Here is a 9,305-nt window from a genome sequence, read left to right as displayed (position 1 = left end):
CCGCTGGGCAGCTAATTTCCACAACTGTGCACAGTTTCTTTTCTCTATCCCAAATTATTATATCAGGTCTGTTGCGCTTACATTTTATTGTGGTCTTTACTGGAACGTTCCACCAGTATTCTTTAAGTGACTGTAGTTTCTACCATACTGTGGGTTCTTATTTTTTTTGTCCTGGGGGTTATCCTTCCGACGGATTTCATTATAGAGTGTCCTAGCTACAACACCATGGTATGTATGTATGTATGTATGTATGTATGTATGTATGTATGTATATATGTATGTATGTGTATATGGTAGTATTTATGTATGTAGTGACTAAACCTGGGCACCAAACTGTTAATCTGTTCATTGTTAATTAACGAAGTTAACATTTTCGTTAACGATTTAACTTTCAAATTAACTTTGGAAATCATTATCGGAGTAATTAACTTCCGTTACATTTAACTTCCGTTACATTTAACTTCCGTTACATTTAACTTCCGTTACATTTAACTTCCGTTAACTTCAATTTAATTGAAGTTAACGGATTTTATAGTTTTGGTACTTTTTGAAGGTGTTTTTAGGCGGTTTTAGAGAAAAAAACTGATTTTTTGTTTTTTCTATAATAAAAATTAACGCTAACGGTTTACCGATTATTTCCGTTACATTTTCAAAGAATTAACTGATTCACGGTTATCGAAGTTAACTTTTTGGTTAACGGATTAACGGTTAACGAAATTAACTTTCCGATTAACGGTGTTCACCTTTATTAGTGACAAGAGTGATGATGGTGGTATTAGTGTCAGGTGGAGTTGATGGTGACGGTGGCAGCTATGGAGTCCGTTCCCGTGTGTATGTATGTATGTATGTATGTATGTATGTATGTATGTTAGTGTGTGTGTGTGTGTGTGTGTGTGTGTGTGTGTGTGTGTGTGTGTGTGTGTGTGTATACATTTCTGTATGTGTGTCTGTGAATGCTTTTGATGTTTCTAGAAATACTTTGGTAAAAAATATAATTGTGAAAAAACATTACTAGATAGTAATTCAAAACAAGGGAAGGGTTGCGGAAATATGTGTCATCGAAAGGGAAGTTATGTGGCCGGAGAGTCTGAGGACCTCTCTTCTACAATAACAACGCCCGCATGATGCATATAATTAAAATATAACATTTATAGTAGTTGTAGTGTTAAACCAATGCGTTAATATGAAATTAATTACATTTAGATATCTTCACGAATACAAGCGGCCGGAATGGGGTTCCTCTGAAGAATCTCTGGAGTAACGTTACTCAACAGGATGCGTAACTTGAAGATTAGGGAGTCTCTCCAAGTCGGGTCACTACTTGTTCGCACCGAGAAATCACTACTCCGGTACTATGGACATGTGATTAGAATGACGCCAGTAATAATTGCAAAACAGATTTTTCAAGCTGAGCTGACCGGCGGGAGACCTAGGGGTAGACCAGGAAGGAGATGGTTGGTCAATGTCCATAGTCTCAGTTTGTCACACTTGGGAACCTCATTTCTATAAATAACTAGATCGCAGGATTATTTTAAAGAAACGTTCGCTAAAATCCACATGTATCACGTGTATTAAATTCTTAAAAAATAGTTTTGTGATTAGATTATGTGGTGCATGCTAACATCACTTAACACATGCTAAATTGGAATGAAATTATTTTAAGAACTGGGATAAAACTCGAGTGTTAGGTTTGATAGTTAATTTCATTAAGGAATTAAAAGAAAATTGTTTAAATCACGAGCCACCTTCACCGTGTGATGTTCTTGAAAAGAAATAGTTACAGCTTCACTAATTCTTCTAAACGAAATCTTATAAAATGTTTTTTCAAAAATCTTACTTTCTTGGGTTTTTTTTTTTTTTCTGTTTTTATTTTTGGTTTGAGCTGAGTCATTTCGTAAAACGGTTTTAACAGAAGCTATTACAATTTCGATAAAACATATCAGAATATAGTATTCTGGGTTGCCAAAGTTATGGAGTATAAAATAATGCAGAAGATTTTAAGACTGAAACAATATATTCCGTCCATCTATCAACTGAGAATCACACTGATTTCTCTAATATCGGTTTCAAATCTTGGCACAAGGTCGGCAATTTCGTATTTCGGGAAAAATTCTCTTTGATGAAAGTTTAGAATTCAAATATTGGCAGTAATTTTAACCAATGGGATTACCAACAATTATGCTTGTTCGGGCAAACGACCATTACGTCATATTGCCGCCTTTTATGACTTGCTACACTGTGAATAAGAGGACAGAAAGCAGTAACTAAACAAAGTGATATAGTCTTAAAGAAACACTTGGATCTTAAATCATTAGATTAATAAATATTTGTTTATGATGTTAGATTTAGCGGTGGTGAATGCTAACGGTACTTAACATACAGCAAATGGAAATAAATTATTTTAAGATGTGAAGTTGAAGAATCTTATTTGAATCATGATTCCAACACTGGAATTTGTGATTAACAGTGAGAAAAGTGACACCATCACATTTTGACAGCTTCACCCCAAAAATCCTCAGAAATGCATGAAAGTCAAAACCTCTTTCTCTGAAATAAAATTTTAGCTTTCATACCGCTAAGATAAATCCCGTTATTTTGTGTTGTTTTATCCCAAGTCTGTCTTGATTAATTAGATCTAATATTGAAGATGTTCCAAACTTTCTCAGCCTGCTAGTGACGTAACTAGCGTATGTACGGCTCGGGACAGCTCCTGAGTGTGTCACCTACCAATACAGCTTATATAGGATTATACGGCAGACCCAAATGTACCGCCCCACTCCTATGTACCCTACAGCATCCCGCCTTTATTATTTATCGATACTGAATCGGTTGATGTAATTAGCTTTAATGAATGCTGTAAGAATTTCATTTATACACTTATCTAAATGTGATATTTTAAAAACTGTACAAACTTAATATTTTAGAGTTTTTTCCAATAACTTTTGATATTTATGATATCAACCCATATACATTAATTAATTGATATTTTCTGTGAGCTCCTGCAATGTTGATGCTTTTCAGTAACAAGGACCATACAGCGTATATAATAAAAAAAACTACGGTTGGTAATGATGATATTAGATCAATAAGTAAGTAGGTTAGTGTGAAATTAAATATATTTGGATATCTTGACGTAGGTTCTCGACCGCTGATCTATAAAGAAAAGAATCTTTGTATTGTCTTAAAGAAATGTGTATTGTATCATAATTAGGTCAAGCGATGTATGCCAATGTCACAAAACATACAATAAATTGGAATGAAATTATTTTAAGAACTGAAATAAATCTTGACTGTTAAGTTTGATAATTTGATTAATGAATTAAAAGAAAATTGTTTAAATCATGAACCATCTTCATTGCAAATATTCACGAAAAGAAATATTCACTAACTCATCTAAAAAGAAATCTTGTAAAATGCTCTAAAAATTAAAAAAAATTGAGCCGAGTTTGTTACTAGAATAGTTTTAATTGTGCTAAAACAATTTCGGTAAACCATGTTAGAATATGATATTCTGGATTACTGAAGGTATGAGGCATAAAATAATGCACAAGGTTTTGAAATTGAAATATATTCAAAGGGGAACTATAAACTTAAAGATCGCAAAGAAAACTAGTACTCACTTCTAGATTAAAGAAGAAAGGAGAATTTGATCTTAATCAACTCTTAAAGTACACACACTTTCGGGTTATGAATATAATAGTAAAATTTTATGCACCTTTGTCGGCAAATCCAACACTACATATTCGGTATCTATTGTTTTACAAATAAAATATAAGTTAAACAACAAACGTCGATTATGACGTCATAATTACATCCCTCAACGAATTTGATGAATATTTCTCGAATTGCAAATCAGACGCTAGACAGTAAAGAGAAGCTTATAGCATATCTCCTCGGGAACAGATGAAATTCATAACATGTTAATGTATCTGGACTGTAATTTCATGTTTGTGTAAGAAATCGTGTTTTTCTTTCATTTTGGTGCAAAACTAATATGGATATCAACATTGCTGTTACATTTGTTTGTATATACTTATATATTTTTACTATAAATTAGGATGGAGGAGTACAAGCGACTGAAATGGAATTCCCCGAAGGATCTCTGGAGTAACGTTACTCGATAGCGTGTGTAACTTGTAGATCAGGGATTCTCTTCAACCCGCTACTTCTCCGCAATCTTCTGTCGCGTTTGGCGGTAATTAATTGCAGAATGTTGAGACAGCCGAGTGCGATGTGTCTTCATTTTTGCTACACCAGACAGCCAACGTAGACGGCTCAGACAGATTATTAAGAACCTTCGTTGCCACGAATATAACACAATTGTTTCCAGACAGCCAACGTAGACGGCTCAGACAGATTGCTAAGAACCTTCTTTGCCACGAATATAACACAATTGTTTCTAGTTATGTTGGGCAAACCGCGTGTTGCCGTATCAATAGCTAGCCATAAATTTCGAGCAGTATATCTCTCCCAGTCTACAATTATTACTGTCGTTATTTGTAAAAGATCCATGCAGTTTGACTTTATGTGCGATAATAAAATATTCTGTTAAATGTTCGCGGGCGTTGTTCAGTAACTTCTACACGCAGCCTAAGAAACATTTTTATTCCTCAACTCAACCAGTCACATTCACAGATCTGCCAACAAACACTCAAGCGTCAAGTGTTTTCTAAGTGTATATGAGTGAGTTTTTCTTTTTCTGTCTCCTACGCGCACCAGTCGTTTAAGTAACTCTTGATTTGTCTGTTTCCTATCTGTGTAGTGTGTTAATGGTATTCAGTGTTATATGTGATGATAGGCTGTCTTTATTGTTTTTCAGGAGACGCTGGTTTGCTAATTTCTTCTTCGAACTGGATACTTGAAGAGAGATTGCTGATATACATTGTTCATGTATGGTTAGAGTAATTATGAATTTTTGTCTAGAGAAAAGTGGAAGGAGTGACCATGATGCCATCAACATAGAGGCTGTTTTGTAGAAGTGTGAAAGGTTTGGTAGGCATTGATCAAAAAGAGTCGGTAAAAGGAAGGATCCTTGCATAGCCCATTCCGGAAATTCAATTCTCATTTACTGCATTGGCGTAACGACATAAAGGAGAGTTTGTTTGCCAGAGTTTTGTATTATTACTTAAAGAGGTCTTGAATATTTGGGGTATGAATTGGTATTGACAAATCGAGTTAAGAGTTTGTCACACTGTGAGGGAATTTTTTTTTTATTGTTGAAACGATCGTATGTTTATGTGTAAGGGTTGTGGAGTAAACGCGCGTCGCTTAGTGGTTGAGGTATTCAACTCACAATCGTAAGATCGTGAGTTCGATACCCGGAGGTGCGATATGTTCTTCAGCAAGATATTTTATTTCACGTTACTCCACTTCACTCAGCTGGCAAAAACGAGTAGTACCTGCATTTCAAAGGGCCAGTCTTGTCACATTCTGTGTCACACCGAATCTCCCTGAGAACTATGTAAAGGGTACGTTAAGGATAACGTGCTCAGTCACTTGCACGTTCATTTCACGAGCAGGCTGTTACATTGATCTTAACTAGAACCTTTGTCGTCGAAACCGACGGAGAGCCGGTTAAGGGTTGCGAACAGCATGGTTGGTTAGTATTATAGCCTGAATTCATGTTGGGAATATAAATACAAAGGCGAATGCTTCTAAGATATTTTAAAAGTGACCATCAGAAGATGATATATTTTATGCGATGCTGTTTCATTTTTACATGAAGTTCGTTTGGGACTTTAGAAGTTAGATTATATTTGGTAGCTTAAAAGATGCTAAAATAATTTAGTAAAACAACTTTTTAAGGATAAGGTATATTAAATATTTCATCAGCAATATATTTTAAAGATTTTCTTTAGAATTTGTAGAATTTGTCATATATATTCTTTTATATCTTTAATTTTTTATTTTTTACTTGTCTCAGACATTGGACTGCAGCCATGCTGGGGCACCGCTTTGATGGGTTTAGTCGAAAATATCCCCACCTAGTAGGTGCTTCTTATTCTATTGGACGCGTTTTGCCGAACCGCTAAGTTGCGGGAACGTAAACAAACCAACACGAGTTGTCTTACGGTGGTGGAGGACACACGCATGCGCACGCACACACACACACACACACAATGGGCTTTTTTTAGTTTCCGTCTACTAAATCCACTCACAAAGCTTTGGAATTTGAACTCAGAATGTAAAGACAGACGAAAATCCTCTAAGCATTTTGCCCGGTCTGCTAACGATTCTACCAGCTTGCCGCCTTAATAATGGAGAAAATATTAGACTGTGATTATGTTTTTTTATGGTTTATCCTAAAAACGCAGCTGCCCCAAATAAACAAATGAGCAAATGAACATTGAATCTATTGATCAGAGCTTCCGCAGAAAATAGAAATTTTGCCAACAGTTTCCATTCTATAAGGAGTTGTTGGTCTCTGTCAGAAATTATGTGCTTCAGCAAAGATTAACACCAAAACAGTTCAAACATAAAAGTGTTTGTACAAGACTTGTCCAAGTAACCCATTTCTTCAATTCTGTGGAATTGGAACAGCGTCTGCATTAATCTTTCCTTCCACGAAGTACTGTAATGTTGTTTAATTTCATCATATTACTATTTTAATACTATTTCCCTATTTTCTCGTCTGCAAACCGTTATATTATTTTATATAAATAAATCCAAGTGATCTAATATTTTTTCTAATATCTATTTATAACAGTTTGCACTTTTGTCACACATTTATTATTCTCTTTTCCTTCATAGCACTTTTTTACTTTTTGAAACCTGAACGTCTTAGCTTGCTCTGTGTGAATCACTGTGCTGTTTAAATTAAAGAAACTTATGTTTATAAAGTTGCTTTTTATGTACTAATATAGTTCAATAACTTAAGGCGGCAAGCTGACAGAATCGTTCGCAGTATTTCGTCCGTCTTTACGTTCTGGGTTCAAATTTCGCCATGGTCGATAAATTAAGTACCAGTTGCATACTGGGATCGATCTAATCGACTGGCCCCCTCCCCAAAGTAGAAAAGAATATAACTGAATAACTTAAGTCAGCGAGCTGACAGAATATTTATCAGCATTTCGTCCGTCTTTACGTTCTGTGGTCAAATTTCGCCGAGGTCGACTTTGCTTTTCATCCTTTCGGGGGTGATAATATAAATACCAATCGAGTATTGGGGGGTCAATGTGTTCAACTTACCCCTTCCTCCGAAATTGTTAGCTTTGTGCCAAAATTTGAAATTATTATTATGAAGGCGGTGAGCTCGCAGAATCGTTTGCACGGCGGACAAAATGCCGCTAAACATTTTGTTCATCTATACGTTCTGAGTTCAAATTCCTCGACTTTGCCTTTCATCCTTTCGAGATCAATAAAATAAGTATCAGATTAGCACTGGGGGGTCAATGTAATCGACTAGCTCCCTCCCCTAAAAAATTTCAGGTCTTGTGCCTATAACAGTAAAAAATTATTATTATTATTATTATTATTATTATTATTATTGTTCAGTAGTTTTATTTTTATAACGTGCTTTCACTTCACTACCGAGCGCAGCTCTGTGCGCCTTGGGTATGTGCTGTGGTTTGCTGTGGTGCTTTTATGTTTACTGTATTGAAAGTGTTTTGCGTAGAATGTGTGCAGTACCCAGTAGTGCAATTTTCTGTATGTTACATATATTTGTAAGTCCTGGTATTTTTGTTATGTATTTGTCTGAGTATTTTTTAATTATACCTAAGGCACCTACTATGATAGGAATTGTTTCTGTTTTTAGACTCCACATTCGAGTTATCTCTATTTCCAGGTCTTTGTATTTTGAAAGTTTTTCCATTTCTTTTCGAGAAACGTTGTCATCTGCTGGTATTGATACATCAATTAGAAAGCATTTTTTTCCTTCATGATCTTTGACAACTATATCTGGTCTATTTGCCTTAATTTCTCTATCTGTGTGTATTGGCATATCCCAGAGTATGGTTGCTTTCTCGTTTTCTGTGACCTTTTCTGGCGTGTGTTTATACCATCTTTTTTCTGTTGTTATTCCATAGTGTTGGCATAGCTTCCAGTGTATATTATTATTATTATTATTATTATTATTATTATTATTATTATTTCTGCGAAACTCAATGCATATCCCAATACCATTAAGAAAAATATATTCAAGCGGTTGATTAAAACTGTCAACTGAGTCAAAGGCTAAATTGCATTGATGAGAGCCAGCAATCTCCAGCTTCCCTTGCTAACCAACATCATATTTGCCTCACTGTACTGTATAATTCCGTTATCAATAAACGAACGTGAACGAGATAGTCAAAGGTCACATGCTAAGGTAATCTCTGCGGATTTTCTCTAGAAATTATAGCCAGTACTGATTAGTTACGACGCTTCGTATCCGAGTACGCTTAATGTAAACAACAAGGTGATCGAAGATGAAAAATGGGCAATGAGTGTATATACCATATTTCAGGAGCTCTTGTTCCTTCATCAGTATCACATCCGACCCATTAACCACGAACTCATTGATTAAATAGCCACTTAATATAGCGGTGTAACATTATTGGAAATGCCAATTTTACGTTGATCAAAAATGGGCCCCTAGACTTGTGGAGCCTTCGGTAAACTGCTAAGTGTGCCCACATCTTAAGACAGCACTTTCTACCTTTTTGATTTTGATCGTTCTACGCATTTTCACCCCTACCTTCATAAAATGTCTCCAGAATTAAAAGTTTGATAACTTAGCCCAATGGTTCCTAACCTTTTCACTATCACGGACCCCTTTTATTAAAATGAGTTTTCTCCTTTTAATATGCTTATCCTCATATATATATATATATATATATATATATATATATATATATATATATATATATATATATATATATATATATATATATATATATATATATAGGTAAAGTAAAAGCTAGAGGCGATACTTGACAATTGTAAGCAACTGTGTATGCCAGATCGTGGTTGAGGTGAAAGAATAAATTGTAAATGCAAAAAAATAACAACAAAAACACAAAGGATTCTGCGGTACACGTGTTTCAAGCTTTATATCAGTGTATAATTGACAATACAAAGCTATTTTCAGCCGCAAAAGTATTTCTCTCCCAAGAAATTATATCACATCGGCGTTAAAGGAGGAAGAAAGGTGTGATATAAGAGGTGAAGTTCCTTTCGGTATTTTGCATTGTACTATACCTCGTAGAATTCTCCATTTACACATAATTTCCTCGGTACTCCGAAAACCGTCCATACCTTGCCACGATTCAGTGTGTAGTGTTAAGTTGGTGGTTAAGAGCAATATAACAAAATGACAAAACGAA

At 35.0% G+C, this 9,305-nt stretch overlaps 1 long non-coding RNA gene across 1 annotated transcript; it reads left to right on the top strand.

Annotated features, from left to right (window-relative positions):
- The first annotated feature begins 3,849 nt into the window (after window positions 1-3,849).
- Window positions 3,850-4,557, top strand: LOC149133748 (uncharacterized). Its single transcript, XR_016243298.1, has 2 exons — window positions 3,850-3,952; window positions 4,058-4,557. It is a non-coding gene; the product is annotated as an uncharacterized LOC149133748 (long non-coding RNA).
- Window positions 4,558-9,305: the final 4,748 nt, after the last annotated feature.

This window comes from Octopus bimaculoides, chromosome 10, assembly GCF_046866305.1.
Source record: "Octopus bimaculoides isolate indiv1 chromosome 10, ASM4686630v1, whole genome shotgun sequence".
Taxonomy (NCBI): Eukaryota; Metazoa; Mollusca; class Cephalopoda; order Octopoda; family Octopodidae; genus Octopus; species Octopus bimaculoides.
This window is presented reverse-complemented; position numbering and strand designations above follow the sequence as displayed.